The sequence below is a fragment of the Podarcis vaucheri genome (genome assembly GCF_965113315.1).
Source record: "Podarcis vaucheri genome assembly, chromosome: 1".
Lineage (NCBI taxonomy): Eukaryota > Metazoa > Chordata > Lepidosauria > Squamata > Lacertidae > Podarcis > Podarcis vaucheri.
This window is the reverse complement of record NC_138759.1, coordinates 57,974,922-57,997,447: the sequence shown is the minus strand read 5'-3', so window position 1 is coordinate 57,997,447 and position 22,526 is coordinate 57,974,922.

The following is a 22,526-nucleotide window of genomic DNA, read 5'->3' as shown; positions in this document are numbered from 1 at the left end:
GCTGGGTTTGTTAAGCTCAGAGAGGAAACAATTAAGGGGGCCCATGATGGTAGCTTTTTTTTCAAATATTTGAATGTCTGTCAGGCAGAAGATGGCTGGTGCAGACTTATTCTTTGTTGTGCCATGTTTAAGAATGGGCTTAGGAGGGAGGACTAGAGCTAATGGGTGGAAATTTCAGGGGGGGCAGGTTTCATTTAAATATTAGAAGAAATCTCTCAATGGAAAGAGCTGTGGAACAGTTTGCTTTTGGAGGGGGTAGGCTCTCCTTTGCTGGAGGTATTTTAGTATCACCCAATGGCAGTGAGACTGGCTTGGAATCCAGTGGCTTCTGGGCCACCTCAGCCCCACCCCATTCTTGGAAAACCAAGTTCCAGAGCTTTCCACTTGTGGGAATAGCACCAGTAGTCTCCTGCTTTCCACCTTGTTTGGCAGTTGGCTCAGCTGGGAGAGCAGAGTGGAGGAATACCAGCTCAATCCAACCCTCTCCCCCTCACCAGCCCAGTGTAAGGGCTTTGGATTGCATTGCCTGTTATTCACTCACTTTTGTATTTTCTGAATGCATTTTTAGTAGCATAACATGGAGGGGGCACAGGGGTGTCTGCCCTGGGTGCAAAATTGTTAGAGGCACAAAATTTCAACAGCTGGTGCTGCCTCAACACAGCCACATGCTTCTATAACTTGGCCCTGTTCAAAATGGCTTCTTCATGTGAACCTGGAAGTGGCCTCTCCAGACAATGGAACAACTCTTATTTTCTTATCTCTGCAGCCTAGGTGATGCTGATGCCATTAGACAATGGAATGGACACGCATATTCCATCCATTTCCCTCCCTCTCTGCGGCCCCAGGCATTGGCAACCCACACTATGCCACTGTGTACTTTTATATTTCCTGGAAAAATCCATGTTTTGCCTTTAAAAGGTATATCAGGATATTTTTTTAATGTATATTTTTTAAACTTAAAAATGATGACTACAAAACCTCACAAAATACATGAAGATTTGGGGAGGACATGTGTTTAAAATACATATTTAAATGGGAATCTGTATGTGAATGTTTTCTACAGGTAAATGCAGAAATGGGACAAATGTGTGAGGGCGTGCAAAAGTGATGCATCTAAAAAAAAAGCTGATTTCCCCAACCATAGTGTGCCATTTGTGTTCCTGAGGACTATTGGGCTAGTCAGTGACCACATGTATTGTTAGTGCACCCCTTGCTGAGCCCAGAATAGCTTCCCTTGCTAAGCCCAGAATAGCTTTTCCAACAGGTAAATGAACAGTTTGCTGTTGCTTCATAACTACACTGTGTGGAGAAAATTCCATGAGTTCAGAAAATTTGAAGAACACCAGAACAGCTAAAGTTATTAATACATATTATTTCAACAAGCTTCACTCCCTAGCATTGACTTACTAATTATTACAAGTAATATGATGGTGGTTTTTTAAAATAAGTGTGGAGCTGGAAAAAATGTTTTTTTCTAATAGATACTGCAAAGTTTAAAATGTTTGCCATTTTATTTCTCTGAAACAACCACATTGCTTATTAACATTGTGCAAGTGTGACAGAGAGAGGGCCTAGATAAATTTTACTATTTATAAAAGATTTCATTGCACAGGAATAAAAACTGCTCACACTCTTACTCCCTGTGACACAGTGAAGGCATATAATGGGAAGAGAGCAACTCAATTGCAAGCAACTCATCTTCCAAAGCAAGCAGGGCTGGCAAGCAAGCAAGAATATTCTTCAGATGAAGTAGATTAAACACTTTCAAACTACCCCAGCCATTCAAAATGCTATGCCATCCTTACTCTTTCAAAGATGGAAGGCAATCATATAGAACAGAAAATGGGATTAACAACAGTGTTTCATTTTGTGAAGCCTGTAAATCCAAACGCCAATGCAGAAGGTGTACTGAAAATCCAGAACCGCTCTCTAAGGAGGATGGAGGAGAAAAATGGATTTGGATTTGGACTTGGACTTAATCAGATTATACACTTTTCCAATTTCATGATGCATTTTCAGTTTCAAATAATATGCACCAAAATAATATTTTAGGGGAAGAATGTGTACAAAATTGCATACTAAAATGTGCATTGTAGAGACAAGTGCATACAAATTCAATGTGAATTTTGCTCTGTGTGTGTCTTTAAAAATCTTTTAAAAAACAGGATGGATGAATGATTGAGCATACATGAAACAGATTGAGCATACATTGAATAGAAATAGTCTGATCCATCCATCTCTCACTCTCTTCAATAAATACTATTTACTTTCCTTTTTATTTTTAGATAACTACCTCTTATCAAACTGTCTGGTGAGAATAATATCAATAACCCTTCTTGTTCATGTATATTATTACTTCTGAAATAAACTTTCTACATGATACCTCTTAGTGTTTCTCTTCCTCCTTCCCTGCCAAGTTCCCATTTCTTCAACTATAGTGCTCTGATAGACTTGTGGTGTTCTCCTTCCTTGTGTTGCTTTTGTAAGCTCAATACACTTTTAGCTTTGTAGGCAGAAGTCCAAAGAAAACCTTTTCAGGCATGTAAGGCTACATATATGCCATCTGCTGCCCTATTTTTTCATGACAATATGAAGAATATTGGAAGGGGCGTGTGTGCGTTGCTTGTTCTCTGTCCCAAATGAAGACTGAAAAGCATATGCAAAGCTAGTGTGTGTGTGTGTGTGTGTGTGTGTGTGTGTGTGTGTAAGAGTGTACACATTTGTGTTTGAAGGGAAAGTTAAGATGGCAAATTCTCTGCACAAGTCAAGGATCCTGCTCATCATGCAATTGCCATGACTGTGATTGCTGCTCTTCTGCACAGATAAAAGTGTGGGTAGTCCATAGGGATGAGAGTATATATCTTTTATTACTAGGATTATTCCTTTCAGGTCAAAGTTGAAGCATAAATGCAGAACAGCATGAAAAGTTCATGTTATTTGATGTGCTTTACCTTCTGTTTCTATAAATAACCAAGCAGTTGTCAGAATTGCTAGCATTCAGCTTAGGGGAGAAAGGAGGGAGAGAAAACTCCGAGACGAAATTTTGTTTTGTATAATTAAAAAGACTGTAATTTACACTATGATGTTCGCCTGCACAGCCATCTTCTTTCAGCAAATTTCTTAGTCCTGTGCACATCCTTTCTTTCTTTAAGTGCTGCTTACTCCACCTCTCTGCAAAAACTTCCCAGGGCACTTTACTTAAAAAGAAATATAAAAATTAAAATAGCGAGAAAATGGATCCAAACACTTGTAAAAATAGAATAATAAAACAAAAGCATGATCTTAAAATGACATTAAAACAATCAGCAGGACTGAACCCATGTCTTAACATGGGGAAATCACCAATCACTGAAAGGACAACAAAGTCATTACTAGGTAGACCTCTCTGTGGATAACATCCCAAAATTAAAGTATATGACTACAAAGGCCCTCTTGATGCTCACCGATCTGCAACGGCTGTCCTTTCTCTACTGAAGATCTTAAGAAATGTGTAGGCAAAGAATGAGACAGGGAGTTCTTCAAGTACCCTAATTCTAAGCCATTAAGGGATTTAAAGGACAAGACCAGTACTGTGAATTGGGCCTAGGAATATATTTGGGACTCGTGCAAATGGTGTAGCTTAATATGATTATCTCAGTCCAAGTTATTACCCAATGGATTAGTCTGGCTGCTCTTCAAGTACAGTGAAATATCTTGGCCCATCACATCTAGATCCAGACTTTGAATAACATTCGCTGAAGAGCTTAGATTGTGACTCATAGGTGAGCAAACATTTGCCAACAATAAAGTAATTGTGGCTTTCTGAATTTTCTTCTCCAATACAGGAAAAAGAAAGATAGCGTTTGCACCTGTCAAGCCTACAGATGAAGTTGGAAAGGGCCATCATTAATATTTTTATTGGCGGTTTTTCAAGGAGTGGCAGGTATCTGCAAGTGCACTCAGGAGACCCTTCCATCTAGTTAGCCATCCTCCGAATTGCTGGTAGGCATCCAGCTTTTGTCCTTAAACATTATAATTTAGTGCCTGAAGCAGCACTTTGTCTTTTATTTAGACAGATGCTCTGTGCAGAGGTAATGTCTCCATTTCAACGAGAAAAATTATTAAGATTGCACTCTGCTTTTGTGTTTTATGCATCTCTTCATTTGCTCCCATAATAATGCCACATCTACCAATCTCATTAGCTCTAATAGACCTTTTAGCTCTTGGGTAGGTTATAGGATTCTAAAGGACTGCATAATAATTCATGTCGCTGTAATTTAAGCATGATGCTGTTGTTATGGCAGAGTCTATTTTATAAACTCTCAGACACACACTGAACTTTTCTGGGTGAATGAAGAAACGCCAAATTCTACATTGCAGTTATGTTTATCACTTAAAAGGAGCGGGAAAAAGGGGAAAGCCTTACTGATGATGAATGCTAGCTGTTGAGATCCTGCATTCCTAGAAGAACCCCTTTTCTTTAATATCCTCCATAATGGGAGCACTATTGTATCTAATCCCCATGGGGTCTTTTACACAGAGAGTGCTTAAAAGGGGCCTAACCTGTGAAAACACTTAGGTCCATTGACAAGTGCCACATCAATCAATTCAGTCATTACTGTCAAAATACAGACCACATGAGATGTTGGACGAAACCATGATGCTCCATCTATTAAGGCACAGCAACCAGTCACAGGTGTGGACAAGGGACAGAGCAGATGAGTTGTTGGACAAAATCAATTTGCTTCACCTATTAATGCACAGCAGTCACAGATGGAGATGAAAAGTAGACCAGATGAGATGTTGGACAAAATCAAGTTGTTTCATCTATTACCACATTAGCAGGTGTGGATGCAATTCTGTTCACTAAAAGAATACTCCTGACAAGTACTGGATCAAGAGAAGGCATTGCTTTCTAATCTGTATTCTACTTAGTCATCAGAGAGTTAATGAAGGGGGAAGAAATGACTCTTGACTTCATCAGCATAATACTTTGCAATTATTCAGACCTTTTCTTTCAAGGCTCTCAAAGCCTCTTTTCCAGCATTAATTAATAAAGCCTTCATTTACATGCCGAAGGGGGGGGGGGACGGGACACAAACCTACTCAGAATCTCCATTACCTCTTCTTCCATGGAGTTTTTTCTTCCATTTTCCTCTACCATCTAAGACAGACGCCATCTTTCCCAGCATTCCCGAGCAAAGATAGTGTGGAGAACAAGAGACTGACTAGGAGAGATGTCATTCCATGGCCAGGCCATTCCTTACTTGAACAAAAAGGAAATGAATAGGACAAACTTTTAGCCTTGGGGATATGTGGGTGGGCAGGGAGTGTGAGCATTACAATACTGACAGGGAGAAGTGCCCATGTAATGGAGGTTGGAGACACCAACATCCAAGCTTCTCTGGATTTGAACTGGAGGGTCTGTTTGCTTTGTATACTTTGAGCTGGTTACTGTACAAAGGTCTAAGGAAAGCCCTAGGCAACTCTCGCTTTCTTAAAAAGAAAGTAGTGAAAAGGAATGGTCACAGCCCCAGTACTGTAACTCTGGGAATAAAGGACCATACTAGTACCCAGAGAGACCATCCTACAATGGTATGTAGAAGACACTAAAATATAGGACTGGCACAGCTGTTGTACATGAGCATTGTTGAGGTTCATTTCTATGAACCATTTTGATGTATACCCTTTTACCGGTAGCCTTGCCCAACAAAACAAAATAAAACAAATGCCTCTCTTTTTATATCTGTCAGGACTGAAATGAGCACTTTTCTTGGATACTTTTACTCCCTGCAAAAATTGCTCCTCTTCAACAGGTTTTTAGGTGCAAAATGTTCAACCATTCCAAGTGAAGGAAGGAAGCGGTGGTATTTCTGATTGACTTTGCAACACTTAGCCAATTTTTGTGATTGGCTAAGGGGCATGGTGATGTCGTTATGCTAGCTGTCTGTGACAGGACCATGTAGCCAGAAAATATTTTGCTTGCTTGAAAGAAAAATCATCAAAGAAGCTTCTGAATGGCAGCTAATATAAGCAAATGAGAAGCATTTGTTGGTCTTGGGGGGAGGGACATTTAATATCTTTTGCACAGGAAATGTTGCCTTATAACTTTAAATAACTCCAGTAACGTCTGCTTCAGCAATCACTCACAAGACCAGATATTTTCTCCCCTGATTGCTATATGTGTTCATGAAGTCCAGCATGAAATTATTATCAAGAGTTTCATTTGTCTTCTTCATAGATTCCTATGGGATAGAAATAAAATCTGAATAGAGGGCTAATATAATTAATTATACTATCGTGCTAGCTTTTCACAACTCCTTTGCTCAGTCTTGTGTATAAACATGGGTGATGTAGAAAGAAATATTTGCTAGACCTCTGGCCTTGTTGGTGTGTCAAAATGTTTCAGGATAACAATTGGATTATTAATCATTGGAAAAGACTACACTGAGAAACCCTATAAATGATTAATGGTTCCCATTTCGATTAAAAGATCAATTTAATTCAGACTGGTAGCCCACAGCCAACATGACAACTGCAAATCAATAACAACACCCATAGATGAAGTAGGTTTTGAAAAAGTTAAACCGAACTAGGGGCAGCTCTATAGAGAACTATTACATCATTGAGGTTTTCTTAAGATACTTCATATGTCAGTGTTATAGGATAAATATGAATCTAATACACATGAGGCAGTCAACATGCATAAGCCGTCAGGTAGCAATTCCTGTCATCTGGCACTACCCTTTTGCCAGCAAATAGTCTTCTTTCTCCTTTATTGCACAGAAACACAGGCCACATTCACACCATACGTTTAAAACATTATGATACCACTTCAAACAGTCTTCCCCCAAAGAATTCTGGGAGTTGTAGGCTGCACCCCCTGCCCAAAGCTACAATTTGGAGAGTGGTTTAGCAATCAATCCCTTTTCACCAGCATCTCTGGGAAATGTAGTTCTGTGGGAGCAACGCAAGTTTTCTAATAGCTCTCAGCACCCCTAAAAAAACCCTGCAGCTCCCATAGTTCTTTGGGGGAAGCCATGCCTGTTTAATGTGCTTTGAATGTAGCCTGCATACCTTCCAACATTTCTCTAATGAAAACATTTAAAACATTTAAAAACATGGCTGCCTTCAGATGTCTTCTAATGGTTATATAGTTACTTATTTCCTTGGCTTGGGGGTCGCATAACTCCATACCCTCCAACATTTCTCCATTGAAAATAGGGACATCCTAAGGAAAAGTGGACATTCCAGGATCAAATCAGAAACCAGGGTGGCTTCTGTAAATCTGGGGGTGTTCCTGGAGAACAGAAACACATGGAGGGTCTGTGCTGGTGTATAAATGGTGAGTGCTACAGAAGTTAGATGAAAGATGAAAGAAAGAGTAGGGTTAAGGGTGGTCCTCTTTAAAAGGACTCTGCTAAATCACCAACATGACTTTCCAGTTCTTGGCAAAAGAACTGTAAGGCCCACTCCAGCCACTATGCAGTGAGGTAGCTGCCTCATGCAGATGACCTAGGGTGTTATGAAATAGAAACAAATTCTATATAAAATATTATGCTTCTAAATTGTTCAGGGAGTCTATTGTCATGGATGGCTTCGAAAGAGAGGAATGGTGGGAGGAACCAGCTGGGGAACCATGAGGGGAAGGAGGCTTAGAGCCCGGGAACTCGTGGTGGGACAACAATGAGTTGTCAGAGGAGAAGACTGGGAAGAGGAGCTGTCAGAAGCTGAGGAGGTAACAGGGCTTAGTGAGCTGGAAGAGTCTGTGGTAGAGAGAAGTCCAGAATCAGAGGCAGAAGCTGAAGCCAGAGAGAGGCCAAGAGGCAGAGATGAGTAAGGCTGGTGAAGAGTCATTGGTGTCTTCCCCTCCTGCTGCAAAACTCCCCCCTCCACACTTGTCTCCCAGAACCAGAAGAGGAATGAAAAGGGTGGAGGAGAGATTAGTGACACACATTCTCCGATTGATTGGAAGAGAACCCTGGAAAGGAGGGGACTTAGGCAGCTTGTGGGGAGTTGGGGACCTTAAGTCTCAGCAACTGCTTCATGAGGGCAAGACCTACTGGAGATGGGGTGCTGTACCCATTAGGCCTCACACTCCCGTACAGAGTGTTTTTGCTAATAAAGAGTTAACTCCAAGCTTCACAGTGCAATTTACTGGTAGCTCTCTCCTGACACCTCGTGTTGCAGAAGTTATTCTTCAACACACAAGGGACTGGAAGGGGCTTCATGACTTCAAGTGTAGGGCTAAATGCATGGTCCCACAGCCACTTTGAATTTACATTTCTCTTTTGCATGAACAACATGTGAAGAAAGCTTCATACTGATTAGACATTAATTGACAGATTTAAGATCATCACTTCAAACGGACTCAGATCATTTTATGCAACTGTGATCCTTCCACAGCTCCTGCAGTACATTCATGATCTCTCTAGCCTCTGAGACTGATCAAAAGCTTTGGGAAGAAACCAAAAGCAATGATGCACAGAGATGGCTCCTTCACCATAAGAAATATAATCCTCATCAAATAACATGACAGAAGAAAGTGGCAAAGGATGAAAAATAAACCATTCCACTTGGTTTCAAAGAGATTAAAAAAGTTAAGCAACTCTGTTCCTCAGCAGCCTGAGCCTGGTAGTAACACACAGGGAGAGCAATAAGGCTGGGAAGCAATTTCGCTATAGGGCAAACTGGCTTGTTCAAGTTGGCAAGGTTATTATAAGATTGTGAGTAGAAGGCACTGGCTTTCAGCAGAACTGCACGTTGACTCTCTCCACCCAATTACACATATGGCTCAGATCCACTTTGCATCTTCCATATGACAAGCACCAGTAGTTCTAAAACATCCATTTACATAAAGTGAGATAAAGAGAACCTGACTTGTAGACCATGAAGTATCATGGCTGCAAACGGTTGCAGTTCAGGGTTGATACAGGAGCTTTGTAGAAACCAAGGGTGCCATCTCATGGGGGCCAAGCTATGGTGGGCCCCCCAATAAAGTTTTGGGGCCGTGCCCAAAATCAGGGGTGGAGGACTTTGAGTGTGGAGCCAAGCGCAGTGCAACTTCTGTGGCCAGGTCCTCCTCCTGCTGCTGCTGTGGATGCCCCAGATGCTCAACACGTGCATGATGTCATTCATGTGCATGCCATCATCCCCCCAATCTGCAGTGCAAATTGGTGCCTCGGATAGTAACCTGGGTTCCTAGCATATATAGCTGGAGTAGTCAGCACAATGCCATCCTGATGTTAGCATGGCCAGTGGTTGGGAATGATGGGAGTTGTAGACAAACAGCTGGAGAAGGACACTGCATTAATTATCTTTGTAATATAGATTGCTTCTCCTCTTAGTAGAGTCAGCCAACTTCTCAAGTTCTTGAGTGGCTTGGGAGGAAATGTCCTGGGACAAATTGCAGTGTCAGGTCAAACTTGCTCGTGTCCCTCTAAATGTGACTTCAGGCATGTCATACTGTGCATGAGTTTGCACCTTGGTTTGCTCATTAAAGAAGAAATCATCTAATGGAGAGAGTCATGGTGGCTTCACGTCATCAAGAAAGTGTTGAAAAGCAAATGTGCAAGCCCTTTTGTGCTTTCAGAGTATTGATCACACAGAGAACTCCAATATTTCTTTTGCAGGTAATGAGCAGGCATTATCTGTATTCTGAAGGTATATGATACATGTTCCCAAAGATCCAGCAATGTGTTGGCCAGAAGTGGGAACCTGCAATCCTTCAGATACTGTTGAACTACAATTCCCATCAACACTGACCCATGCTAGTTTGAGCAGATTGAAATCTGACTTCTGGAGGACCACAAATTACCTAGGCCTGCTTTAGTGGATCTACTCTTGGTTCCCTTTCTTGTATCTTCACAACATATAGAATAATTTTTAAAATATGGACTAATGGTATCCTTACTATGTTGGGTTTTTTGTTTTTTGTTTATAGTATGTCCAAACTAGGAGATGCTGCTGCTAGAAACATGACTTCTGTATAATGTAATTGAAGGCATTCAATACCAAGAATATTATTTGATCTCTTAAGCTGCACACCACACCAATCACTTCAATACGTCATCATCACAAGTTGGGCTGGTGGATCTTTTTAATGAGACAACAGAATTCTATCATTATAGGTCAACTATTTCAGCAAGAGCAAAGCCTAAGGATGGAATCCTATGCATGCTTACTCATCTAGAAGAAAGTTCCATGGATCACAGTATGAATTGCTTCCAAGTAAGGATGTTTACTTAGGATTGTGCTGCATATGAAGTAGCGAAGAAGGCAAGGTTTGTCCCTTTCTGGACAGTGATTGGTCTCTGTTGGATTCAGGCAACCATTGATAACTCTGGTGCATCTGTGCTGATAAGGCATGGTCCTATTTTGGCTGTACCTTTTATTAAACGCTATCTTAAAAAATTGTCATTTTCAGCAAAACTGCAGTGCACTGGCATTTAATCAAGTAGATTAAACAAAATGAATGAATTCTCCATTAAAAGGCATCAGATTAAGAAAACTGTGCTGTTAGATCTGCTTAGTAAAAATGTTCATCTTTCTTTAAAATTATTATGTACTCTTTCAGAGATGACTAAAATCTACAAAACTACCGGTATATTTGGAAAGCATTAGTGGACACTTAAATGCCACACTGGCACTTGTTTGCTGCTATTTTCTGTCTTTTTATAAACAGTAAGGCACATTTGGCTTAATAAAATGTTAGTAGCCAAGCAGGAATTATTTGAGAGATTCTGAATCATTTCTTTAAAATAATACAATCAACAGCTCCATTTCAGGGAAGTTGGTCCCTTAAGCTATAAATGCATTCTGATTATTTATCTGCAAGGTAATGAAATGGAACAGAAGGAAAGTATGGGAGGAGGGGAATGATTCTCTGTATATGAATCCTAAGCACCAGGAAATGACTAAATACATCCTGAGAGGAAATAGCATCTGTGAATACAATAAAGTTTGTTAAAGTACCTAAGCACCACAATGGAATGTGGTACCTACCTACGTACCAGTTCCTATGACAGATGATAACATCTGTAAGGTGAGGTGACTGCCTCAGGCGGCAGGGTCCACAGGGACTAGCTGATCTGGCCTCCAAGGAACGCATTTCCTCCTTCTGCTGCTGTGGGGCATTCCCTGGAGGCTGGATCTGCCTCCTGTCTAACAGCTCCACTTCCTCCATGATGCCACTACAGTGGCCTCTTGGCAAAAAGCAGCCTCTGCTGATCTCCAGGGAAGAAATGGCAGGGGCTGTACTCTAGGGTCTCCTGGACATTGCAGCTGCCCAACATGATTCAGAGAATCAGAGTGTACCCCATGATTCAGAGTGGGAATAATGATGTGCTTTTCCCCAATTCAACCATCGGGGAAGGTTGATTTGATTCCCCAAATGTTCCTGATGTAGATCTTCATTCACCCTCTTGTTTTTGATTAAGATCTTTACTTCCTCTCTGGTTCTTGATGTAGATCTTCACTCCTCTCTTCTTCCCTGGCAGGAGGGACACAATTTTGTGGTTTGCCTCAGGTGCCAAAATGTCTCAGGCTGGTCTTGCAATAAGGCAATTTTCTCTCCTCTGTTCCGAACTGAGTATAGTTGTGTATACCCATGACTGAAGAGTCTTGTGTAGGTAGTGGTGGCTGATGCCCTTTGGGACTGGTAGGGTGGAAGGCAAGGAGACCAACCGTATGCACAGCCAGAGCTAATGGCAGCCAGAGCCAGCTCATTCTAGTTTTGTCCCTATCCTCCATGCTGAGTTGTGTAAGTGCAATACCAAGCCTAAGAAGGAGGGAGGTGACAATCCGTGGACTGCTTGCAAGGAAGAAGGCAGACAGGTAGGGGTTGATTGACGGCAGATGGACATTGAGTGAGAAAGTGCCACCATCACCCTCATGGACCATCCTCTACTCTGTGTGTGTGTGTGTGTGTGTGTGTGTGTGTGTGTAACCAAAGGGTATCCAAGTACTTTTTAAAGATAATAACCTATAAACTCATTAGTTTTCCCTTAAACTTATTTATGTAAAAGGCCTTTAACCTGTTTTTCTGTGTGCTCTGTCCTCAGAACCTGATTTATGAAACTCTGAAACACATACCCAAGATTGCAATCTAGGGGTAGGGAGCCAGCCCACATGGCCAATGGTGAAGGACGATGCAAGATGTGATTCAGCAGCACCCAGAGGGCCACAGGCTCCCCACCCCAAAGTTAAGACATAGATTAAAAATGATCATTTTTTACTGCACAGTTCTATAAAATGCGCTGGGCCCCCCAATCTTGGGTGCAACCTGGTGCCTCTGTGGGAGAGTCATGTTGAGGTGCCCCAAAGCTTGTGACCAGCCCCCCTTGATATGAGATTATCAGCAACTGGCTATCTTTGAGGAAGTCCAAACATATTTTCTTCACTTAGAGAAGTCCTCAAGACAACATTTTTGGGAATTGTTGCCTTAAAGGATCAGTGAACATATCTGAAAATGATATTTTATTTGCATTGGCTTCTAACATAATTATTGAAAACTCTTTCATAAAATGAAAGTCAGAACTGAAATACATGTGCTGCACACCTGACAGAGGAGAGATGACTGCCCATTCCCAGTTCTGCATTGAAATATTTCCAGCAGCTCATTCAGGTGAAAATTAAATCCTCTGTAGTGTTTGCAAGGTACATCTAGAGAGTTCTGTTAAGATCGACTAATTAATTAGTTAATTAGCTCTTTGAAGAAGGTATTACCTCAAAAAGTGCTATAGGCTAAAGTTAGAACAACTTGAGTCTTCATTTTTTTTAGCTTTCATTAAGGCTTTCTAAAGGTATTGTCTGCACCAAGCTAAATCACCAAATTGACTGAGCATTATACCCATGCGATCTGCTCCACAACTAATTGAACATGACCTTTAATGTGTAAGCCTTAGAAACTTGGTATTTAGAACCTTAAAGTGCTCCTTCCAGTAGAGCAGCTTCTCCCCTCACACTTTCATTTAGGAAGAAAACCCATAATAATCATGGATATAATATGAGAGAATGCATTTCTCCATATCAACCTGCCAGAAGTCACATCCACACCATACATTTAAAGCATTCTTCACTCACATGGCTTCCCTCAAAGAATGCTGGGAATTGTAGATTGCTAATGGTGCTGGAAACTGTAGCTCTGTGAGGAGTAAATTACAGTTCCTGGGATTCTTTGAGGAAGCAACTCACCAAAATCCCAGTGCCTTTTTCCACACTACCTTTTTTGAAAATGCTGAACTCTAGAATGGAAATATTCAACATGGTGCTCTGCAGAAGCTGGACTCCAGTCCTCATCATTCCTGACCTTTGGCCTTGCTGGCTAGGCCTGGTGGCAGATGGAATCCAACAACATCTGAAGGGCACCACCTCCTCTAGAAAACATTTATGTTTCATCTATTAAGATGGCTGCTTTTTAAAAGCATCTATCAATCTTTAGCCTGAATGCTTTTAAAACTCTGTACATAAACTAGCTGAATTCATTTTAGGCTTTAGGAAGTAAATCTTCAGATCTTTAAAAATGTATAATAGGCATAAAGGTACCCCTGCCCGTACGGGCCAGTCTTGACAGACTCTAGGGTTGTGCGCTCATCTCACTCTATAGGCTGGGAGCAAGCGCTGTCCGCAGACACTTCCGGGTCACGTGGCCAGCGTGACAAGCTGCATCTGGCGAGCCAGCGCAGCACACGGAACGCCGTTTACCTTCCCGCTGGTAAGCGGTCCCTATTTATCTACTTGCACCCGGGGGTGCTTTCAAACTGCTAGGTTGGCAGGCGCTGGGACCGAACGACGGGAGCGCACCCTGCCGCGGGGATTCGAACCACCGACCATGCGATCGGCAAGTCCTAGGCACTGAGATTTTACCCACAGCGCCACCCGCGTCCTATATAATAGGCATACTTCTTTTTTCCCCAGTAAAAATTCTTTAAAGAGCATCTGATAGGGCTATGACAAAGATTTGAGATTTGAAAGGGAAAGGTTTCTTATAGTGAATGTCACCCACAAAAGCACAGAAGATTGCTAAAAGAATGGTAAGCATCTAAAGGTCACCTATAATAATAGATAATAGCTTTATTTATATAGCACATGTCTGCACATGGGGCTGGACGCTGTACATCAAAACAATATAATCAGACTCAATAAAACTGTATTAACATTTAAAAACTTTTTTTAAAATAAAAAAGCAAGAACACACTGAAGGGGAAAATACATGGAAGTTACAATCCTGCAGCCCATCAGTTGGCCACTGACAGGTTGTAGAATTTTGCAGAAGGGTTGTTCCACCAGTAGAGAGAAGCACCAAAGATTGCTAAAAGAAGATTGCACTTGTGGTCCCAGATTGCCCCTGACATTTCATGCTAAAACAGTGGAAACCTCCTCTGGCAGAGTTTCTGTGGCTGTGTAGGGTAGAAAAAGAGGCATATACAATTCCATCTAGCTTGGTATTGTTAACAATCATTGGCAGCATCTTCCAACTCTACTGGGGGATGTTGGGGATTGAACCTGGGATCTTCTGCATGCAAAGCAGATTCTCTACCACTATGCTATGGGCCCTGGACAAGATCCAAAGACCTCAAACATGCTCTAAGATAGGCCAAACATAAATATACAAAATGCCAGTCCCGGAGCTGGCAAAGTTCTTTTCACTCTCATTAGTATGCATGGGATGGATTTCTTTTTTAAAAGCCAAATGGGGAAATTAAAAAATGGACCCCCTAATGTTTTTGCCTGGCCAGCATTAGCTGGCAAGGATGAAGAACGGGCAATTTCACCACCATGCAATTTCTCACCACCTTCGCAAGTGGTTCTGATTCAGTGAAATTCTAGTTCCACTTTCCTGGGAGTAAACCCCACTGAATTCCGTGGGAGTGATGTGTATAGGATTGCATTGTGAGGGAAACTAACAGGTTCTTTGAAAGCCCCTCCAATAGCTGCTGTTCTTCAGAATTAAAGCTGAAAAAACAGAAATGGACTTCTGGAAAGGTCCACAAAGAGGTTCAGCACACCAAAGGTCTGATAACTGGCCTAGACACTCTGGCAAGCAAGGCAGGTCAAGTGAGGTGCTTTCTTTTCCTTGGATGCATATGTAAGAGAAGCAAGGTGGGGAGATCTCATAATTTTGCTTTGAAAAAGTATTCTTAGAAATTTCTAGATGAATACACTTCCATACTAAACATAAACAAATCTCTTCACACAGAAAACTACATGTGGATAAAGAGAAGGCTTCAAGGCTAGCCTTCTCTCTGAAGTCTTAGCTTTATTTGTTTTTGTAAATTCCACATTCCATTCCCCCCTCCACAGTGGTATGGTTCAGATCTAGGTTTATCATCTTCGTCAGAACTGCACCTTAGGCTGCAATGCTATACAGTCAAACCTTGGTTCTCAAACGGCTCCATTTTTGAACGTTTCGACTCCCGAATGCAAAAAACCTGGAAGTAAATGCTCCGGTTTTCGAACATTCCTCAGAACTTGAATGCTTGACGTGGCTTCCGCTTGAATGCAAGAAGCTCTTGCAACCAATCAGAAGCCGCAACTCAGTTGTTGAACGTTTCGGAAGTCAAACGGTCTTCTGGAACAGATTATGATTGACAACTGAGGTTTGACTTTACTCACTTACCTGGGAGTAAGTTCCTTGGCCCTTAGCTTCTGAGCAGACATGCACATATTTGCACTGCTGGTCTTAAAGCTGGAAAATGAAATAAGAGTGGAAAGGTTCAAGTCAGCATTATAGTTTGTGTGGGTGGGTGGGAAGAAATTTCATTTGACGGCACTAATGTGTCCGTTACCAACCAAAATAGGATTCACACAGCTATATCCTCAAAGATTGGAAGCAAAAAAACCACAAGCACACACACAACCCAACACACGAAGATGTGTGGCTGTGAGAGGAGGAGGGTACAGGAAGAAAATGACACTTCATTTCCCCACTCTGTGCTGCTTGAATAATTGCCTTGTATTTACGGAGAAAGTGTGACAACTTCCTTTAATGTTTGATTTTTAGGACTGGCTTCTATTAGTTTTGTTTTTGGAGAATGCAAGGTGGGGGGGGGGAGGTGGGAAATGAAGGCTATGAAGGGGGAAATGGTGGGAGGAGGAAAGGATTAGCATGGTCTTCATAAACAATAAAAACCTGAATCTTGATGGCTTAAAACTCCAGCAATCCTAGCAAGTTGTGAGCAGTGCAGGGAGATAATTTGAAATGTAAATGTGACATTCTCCTCCATGGTAAATTAACAAGACATGACTGCAGGCTCTCCTTGTCGCTGCTGTCACATTCAAAGAGTCACTCGCCATCCTCCTCTCATCTAATGCTATGACAATAGACAATCACCAGGAGCCTTCTTCAAATAAATATCAAATCAAGCCTTTTCCTCTATAGAGGAGTGACATATGCACTGAATTATCTTTTATTCATGCGTCTCAGAATCATGTTTCTATAAACACTGCATTACAGGATGATGCAATGGGAACAGCTTGCCTTCCTCCTCCTCCTCCTAGAAAAGGAATGAATTCCGTACCAACGGGGGACAAGTCCCCCCACTGCCCCGCTTGCCTTTCATGGAGCAACACAAGATCCATTTCAGAACACGGAGGCAATGATGCTGCTTTATTAAACCAATTCACATTCTGAACAAAACAGCCATTGATCTCATTCTCTGATTCACCTTGGATTATTACAGATGTAAAGCAAGGAGCCACTTCAGAAGGAAGGAAACACAATGAGGCTCGTGCTATGCTCCTAAACCATGTACAGGAACTTGATTATTCTTTTTTTAGGAGCCTCTTCTCTCCTTAGTACAATTGCTGTTTTCTTTCTTTTTCTTTACCTGAAACATGACATTTGTTCCAGCAAAACAATTGTTTGAATCTTGCTGCAGAGTCTTGCTATAGGAGAAAAGGCTTTTGTTTTTCCTCTTTGAAGAAAGGTGATGTACACGAAAGTCCAGATGAAGCCAAGGGGAAAATAGCAACTGCAGAAAGTTCTTCCCAAAATCCTTGTGGGCATTTTTTCTAGGGAAGGAGGGAGCCTTGCTTGTGTTCATTGCTTTTTAAGAGCTGCATAAATGCACTCACAGACTTACGGTGTGTGGAGGCAAACACATTTTTTTTTTTAAGGAAAAAGTAACTTATCCAAGGTGTCATAATTTTTGGAGCAAGGGAATGTGTCCCTTGCCCTGATCCAGTGAGTTCCCATGACAGATGGATCACTAACACAGAGAAATCTTAAAATTAATAGAGGCACATTTTTCATGTCAGTTCAGAGTAAGTATATGTCTAATGGTAAAATGTGCTTCCCTGACTATGTACTGACAGCATCCTGTATGCATCTGATGGGCCACTGCCAAAGACAGATTGGTAACACCAAAGATGCTTCAACAAGTTTCATTGTTCCTCCCATCAATGTTTAAAAGACAAGGCGTGGTCCATTCACCAACAAGACTCTCTCACTGGACTTTTGCTTGGGTCCAACATAAATTATTGTCATAAGCCAGAGATTGCCAACACATCACTCATGGGCATCTGTGCACCCAAAGAGTCATTCCCAAGCACCAACAATGTCCCCTTCCCCAATAAAATCAGGCTTGAAGAAAGCAGCTAGGGATGAACTAAACCTGCAATTTCAGTTTGCCAAGTTTTTCATTTTTCCAGGCATTCCAGGCATTCCCTCAAACTTTAATTCAGTTCTCCACAGTTCCACAACAAAAGTCATGATGACAATTTGTCAGCATTCTTTAGTTAATTTCTCATAAGAAACATGTCTCTTTATTTGGCTAATAAGCACATTTTTTCAAAGTAATTTTCTATAATATAATGTATTTTTATATGATATTTTCATAAATATATGCATTTTTTCAGCAATCTTTACCTCAGTATATGCATTTTTGCACCCATTTCTTGGATGGAGAATGTTATTGCAATATTCTAAGAAAAAATGTGAGTTTTGAAGGTTGGCTGTGTTTCAGTTCATGTATTGTTTTGAAAAGCACAGATTTGGTAGTGTCAGGGGATGGTTAGCTGCTTGTGCTTAAAATTGTGCCCCTTCAGAGTTTGTGCGACCCCACAAACCTCTGTGTGTGACAGAGCTCCTCAGACATGTCTGCTCTAGTCACTAGTAGAGTCTGACAGTGGCTGTCTGCGGAAGCGCTTCCAGCAAAGAAGTTCCTTAACGGAAACGCGTCTCCTGGACTCACGACGTGGCAGCTTCCGGCGAAGCATGGGTCTCCCTGCAGTTGCTTCTGACACCTCCCCGCTATTTTCGCTCGAAGTGTCTCTCACCCCTTTCTCTCCCCTGCTGCTTCCTGCCTGGGCTGCTGCGTCTCTCTCAGCATTACTGAGATCCTCCTCCAGAGACCCCGCGCTCCCCCTGCTGGTCCCTGCTTTGGCTGTTGACTCTCTCCCAGTCTCTGGGAGCCTTACCACTTCCCCTTCCTCCGATGTCAGTTCCCTGACATCCACCTCCCCTCCAGGGCCCCCCTCTCCCCCGCCCCTACTTTCTCCTCTGGGCGGTGAGGAGCTGAAACCCCTAAAAGAATCCTCTTCATCTTCAGACGTCTCGAACAATTCCCTCCATCGGTCTTCGTTCCGACTCGCTGAATCCTCCTCCACCTCGGAATCAGCGAACCCCTCCAACTCTTCTTCGTCGTCGGTGGTGGCGAAGTATTCCCTCCGGAACCTTGCCACTGGCTGGGGTTTTCTAGGGAATCTCTGATGAAAAGTTTCAATCAAAACCTCGTCATCTACATCCTCTGCCCTGACCCAGGTGTTTTCCGACTCCGGCTCCCCTTCCCACATTACCAAATACTCTACTTGCTCTCCCCTCCACCTGGAATCGAGAATCTCCGCTACATGGTAGCTGTGTTCTTTTTCCTCCATAGCATATATACGGTGACAGCAATGATCTGTGGAACACTGGGTGCAACTTCATGTGGTTCGGTAACCGGAGTCTGAAAGCCACTGGGTTGACCTGTTGCGTGACTTCAAATGGGCCCAGTCTTTTGGGTCTTAACTTCTTACAACCTCCTTTAAATGGTAACCCTTGGGTGGACAGCCACACCTGGTCCCCCACCCTAATGCTTTCCCCTTCCCTTCTGGTTTTGTCTGCCTGCCTCTTATATTCCTCCTTCGCCCTGTTTAAATTAAGTTGGAGCTGGCGATGGATCGCTTCCATTTCTTCAACGAACTGTTCTGCAGCAGGAACACTCCAGTTCTCCCCCTCCCCCCCTGGGAAGGCTCGGGGATGACACCCGTGATTGGCCAAAAAAGGGCTCATCCCCGTGGACACGTTCTCTGCATTGTTATAGGCAAATTCTGCCAACACCAGCTTCTCCACCCAATCATTCTCTCTGTCATTCACATAACACCTCAAATATTGCTGGAGGACACCATTAGCTCTTTCCGCCTGCCCATTGGTTTCTGGATGACGGGCAGTGGAAAAATTCACCTCTACGTGCAATAAGCTCATGAGCTTCCTCCAGAACCTGGAAGTAAATTGTTTCCCTCGGTCCGAAACCACCCTCAAGGGGGCACCATGCAACCTTAACACATTTTCCACAAACAATTTAGCGGTTTCTTCTGCTGTGACCGCATGTGAGCAGGCTATAAAGTGGGCCATCTTGGTTAACAGGTCTACCACAACCATAATGGCTGTCTTCCCTTTGGACCTGGGCAGATCAGTCATGAAATCTATTGCCACTGCCTCCCATGGTCTTTCCGGCGTGGGTAGTGGTTCTAATAAACCTGCCGGTGCCCGCCTCTCCCCCTTGGCTCGTTGACATCGGTCACACCCTCTCACATATTCACGCACATCTTCCCTGACCTTGGGCCACCAGAATTCCCTGGTAACCAGCCACATGGTTTTGTGTTGCCCAAAATGCCCTGCTGTGGGGCTATCGTGCAGTTGCTTGAGTACCTTTTCCCTCAATTCCCCTTCAGGTATGTATAACGCTCCCTTGTAGTACAACGCCCCGTTTCTCTCCTCAAAACCCCCGGGTTTGTCTCCCTCCCTCCTGAGACCCCTGAGTTTGTCCTGGGCGTATTCATCCTGCACCGTTCCCTCTACCAGTTCCCTTTGCCCCACCAAAGCCGCCCCACACACCCAGCGGTCCTCGGGAATAACATGGGTCTCTTCGGGTGCACCCTCTCCCTCCAAATATTCAGGTTTGCGTGAGAGAGCGTCCGCCCTAACGTTCTCCGGGCCTGATACGTAACAAATCTCAAAGTTAAATTTGGAGAACTCCTGGGCCCATCTCAACTGCCTTTGGTTGAGCACTCGCGCCGTTCTCCAATACTCTAGATTCTTATGGTCCGTGCACACTTGCACCTTCTGTTGTGCACCAATTAGTAGGTGCCTCCATCTCCGGAAGGCCTCATAAATCGCAAGAAGTTCCCGGTCGTGCACCGTGTAGTTTCTCTCAGATTTGTTCAGCTTTCGCGAAAAGAAGGCACACGGTTGCCACTCTGACCCCTCCTTCCCCGGCTGCAGAAGAAGCACCGCCCCTATGGCTCTGTCAGAAGCGTCTGTTTCGACCCTCAGCTTTTTTTGTAAATCCACATGTAGAAGTTGTTCGTCAGAGGCGAAGGCCCTTTTCAGTTCCTCAAACGCTCGCTCCGCCTCCCCCGTCCAAACAAACTTCTTTTTGCTGCTGAGACAGTCCGTGATGGGCGCCGTCAAGTGGGCGAAGTTTCGGATGAACTTACGATAAAAGTTTCCAAACCCTAGGAACCTCTGCACATCCTTCTTGGTCTTGGGTGTTTTCCATTCCAGCACCGCTTGAACCTTGCCGGGGTCCATGGCCAACCCCTTGTCTGACAAGCGGTACCCCAGGAATTCCACCTCCTTGGTATGAAACTGACACTTCTCCAGTTTCACCCACAGTCTGTTGGCTTGCAGCCTGCTCAACACTTCTCTGACGTCTCTCACATGTTGCTCCTCATTCTCCGAATACACCAACACGTCATCTAAGAAGGCCACGCAATTCTTGTAGAGCAAAGGCCCCAGTACATGGTTCATAAAGGCTTGAAAACACGCGGAGCCTGTTTGTAATCCAAAAGGCATAACGAGGTATTCAAATGCCCCCAAAGGGGTGAACATGGTGGTCTTCCATTCATCCCCTTTCCTTATACGTATCAGGTTGTACGCCCCCCTTAGGTCCAGCTTTGTAAAAATCTTTCCTTTTCGCACCCTGGTCAAAATATCATCAATCCTGGGCATAGGAAAAGCCGCCGGCTCTGTCACTGCATTTAGGGCCCGAAAGTCACATACCAGCCTCGGCTTGTCCGTGTTTTTTTTATCCACAAAAAACACTGGGCTACCCCCCGCTGCCTTGGACTCTCTGATGAAGCCTCTCTTCAGGTTCTTGTCAATGAACGCTCGCAACTCCTGCATCTCCCTGTCTGACATGGCATACAACTTGCCTACAGGAAGCTGTGCTCCAGGGAGTAAATTGATCTGGCAATCAAAGGGCCTATGCGGGGGTAGTTGGTCCGCTTCCTTCTCGCTGAACACGTCGCTGAGATCAGCATACTGTGGTGGCACCTTCCCCTTCTCCATCACTTCCGTCCCTGCTAGGGTGGCTTGGGCCCCTGCTGACCCCTTTTCCGCCCTGCAGTGTTCTAAGCAGTGTGCGGAACCGAAGGAAACCACTCTTTGATGCCAGCCCACCAGCGGATCATGTAGGGCTAGCCAGCTCATTCCCAAAATAATGGGAGCGCCTCCCAAGGTGGCCACATTAAACGCTATCAGTTCTGTGTGCCTTGCCACCCTCATTATCATTGGGACGGTCTGCAAGCTGACGCCTCCTCCCAACAGTTCCCTGCCATCAATCGTGGTCACCTGCAGGGGGTTGCTTAAAGGGATAGTCTGTATCTGGTGCTCAGCAGCAAACTCCTTGCTCATGAAATTGCAGGAGCTGCCTGAGTCCAACAGCGCCTTTATTTTTAGGGGGTGTCCATTTTGCAGCTCTAGAGACACTTCAATCACTAGAGCAGGTCGAGGAGCTTCTGGCACTGGCACTTGGGGAAGGGGCACTTTCACTGCTCTTTGGCCTGGCTGCAGTGCCCTGCTGGCAACCAGGCGTTGGCTTTTACCTGCTCCGTTTCTCCCTGCTCTTCCCCCTCAACAGCTCCCACCATCCCTTGCCATTCCTTCCTCTGGGGGCAGACTCTGGCAAAGTGGCCTGGCTGTTGGCAGAGATAGCATTTCCGGGCTCCCTTTCCCTCCTTCTTCGCCCCCTCACTGGGCTTTGAAACTGCGCGCGCGCGGGCTGTTCCGATTTCCATCGGCTCTGCCGGCGGGAAAGCTGGCTCAGGAATGTCTGGAATGCGTAACTCCTTCCAACGTTCCCCTCTCCCTTCCCGCCTCTCCACGGCTCTTGCCTCCTGGCGCGCTCCAATGGTCAGCGCAGATTTGGTCAGCTGATCCATAGACCCCGCCCTGGGGCTCCTGGCCAGCTCGTCTTTCACAGCTGAAGAAAGACCTTCTTCAAATAGCATCTGAATGGGTGCCGCCGATAAATCCCACCCCAATCTGTGAATCAGCATGGTAA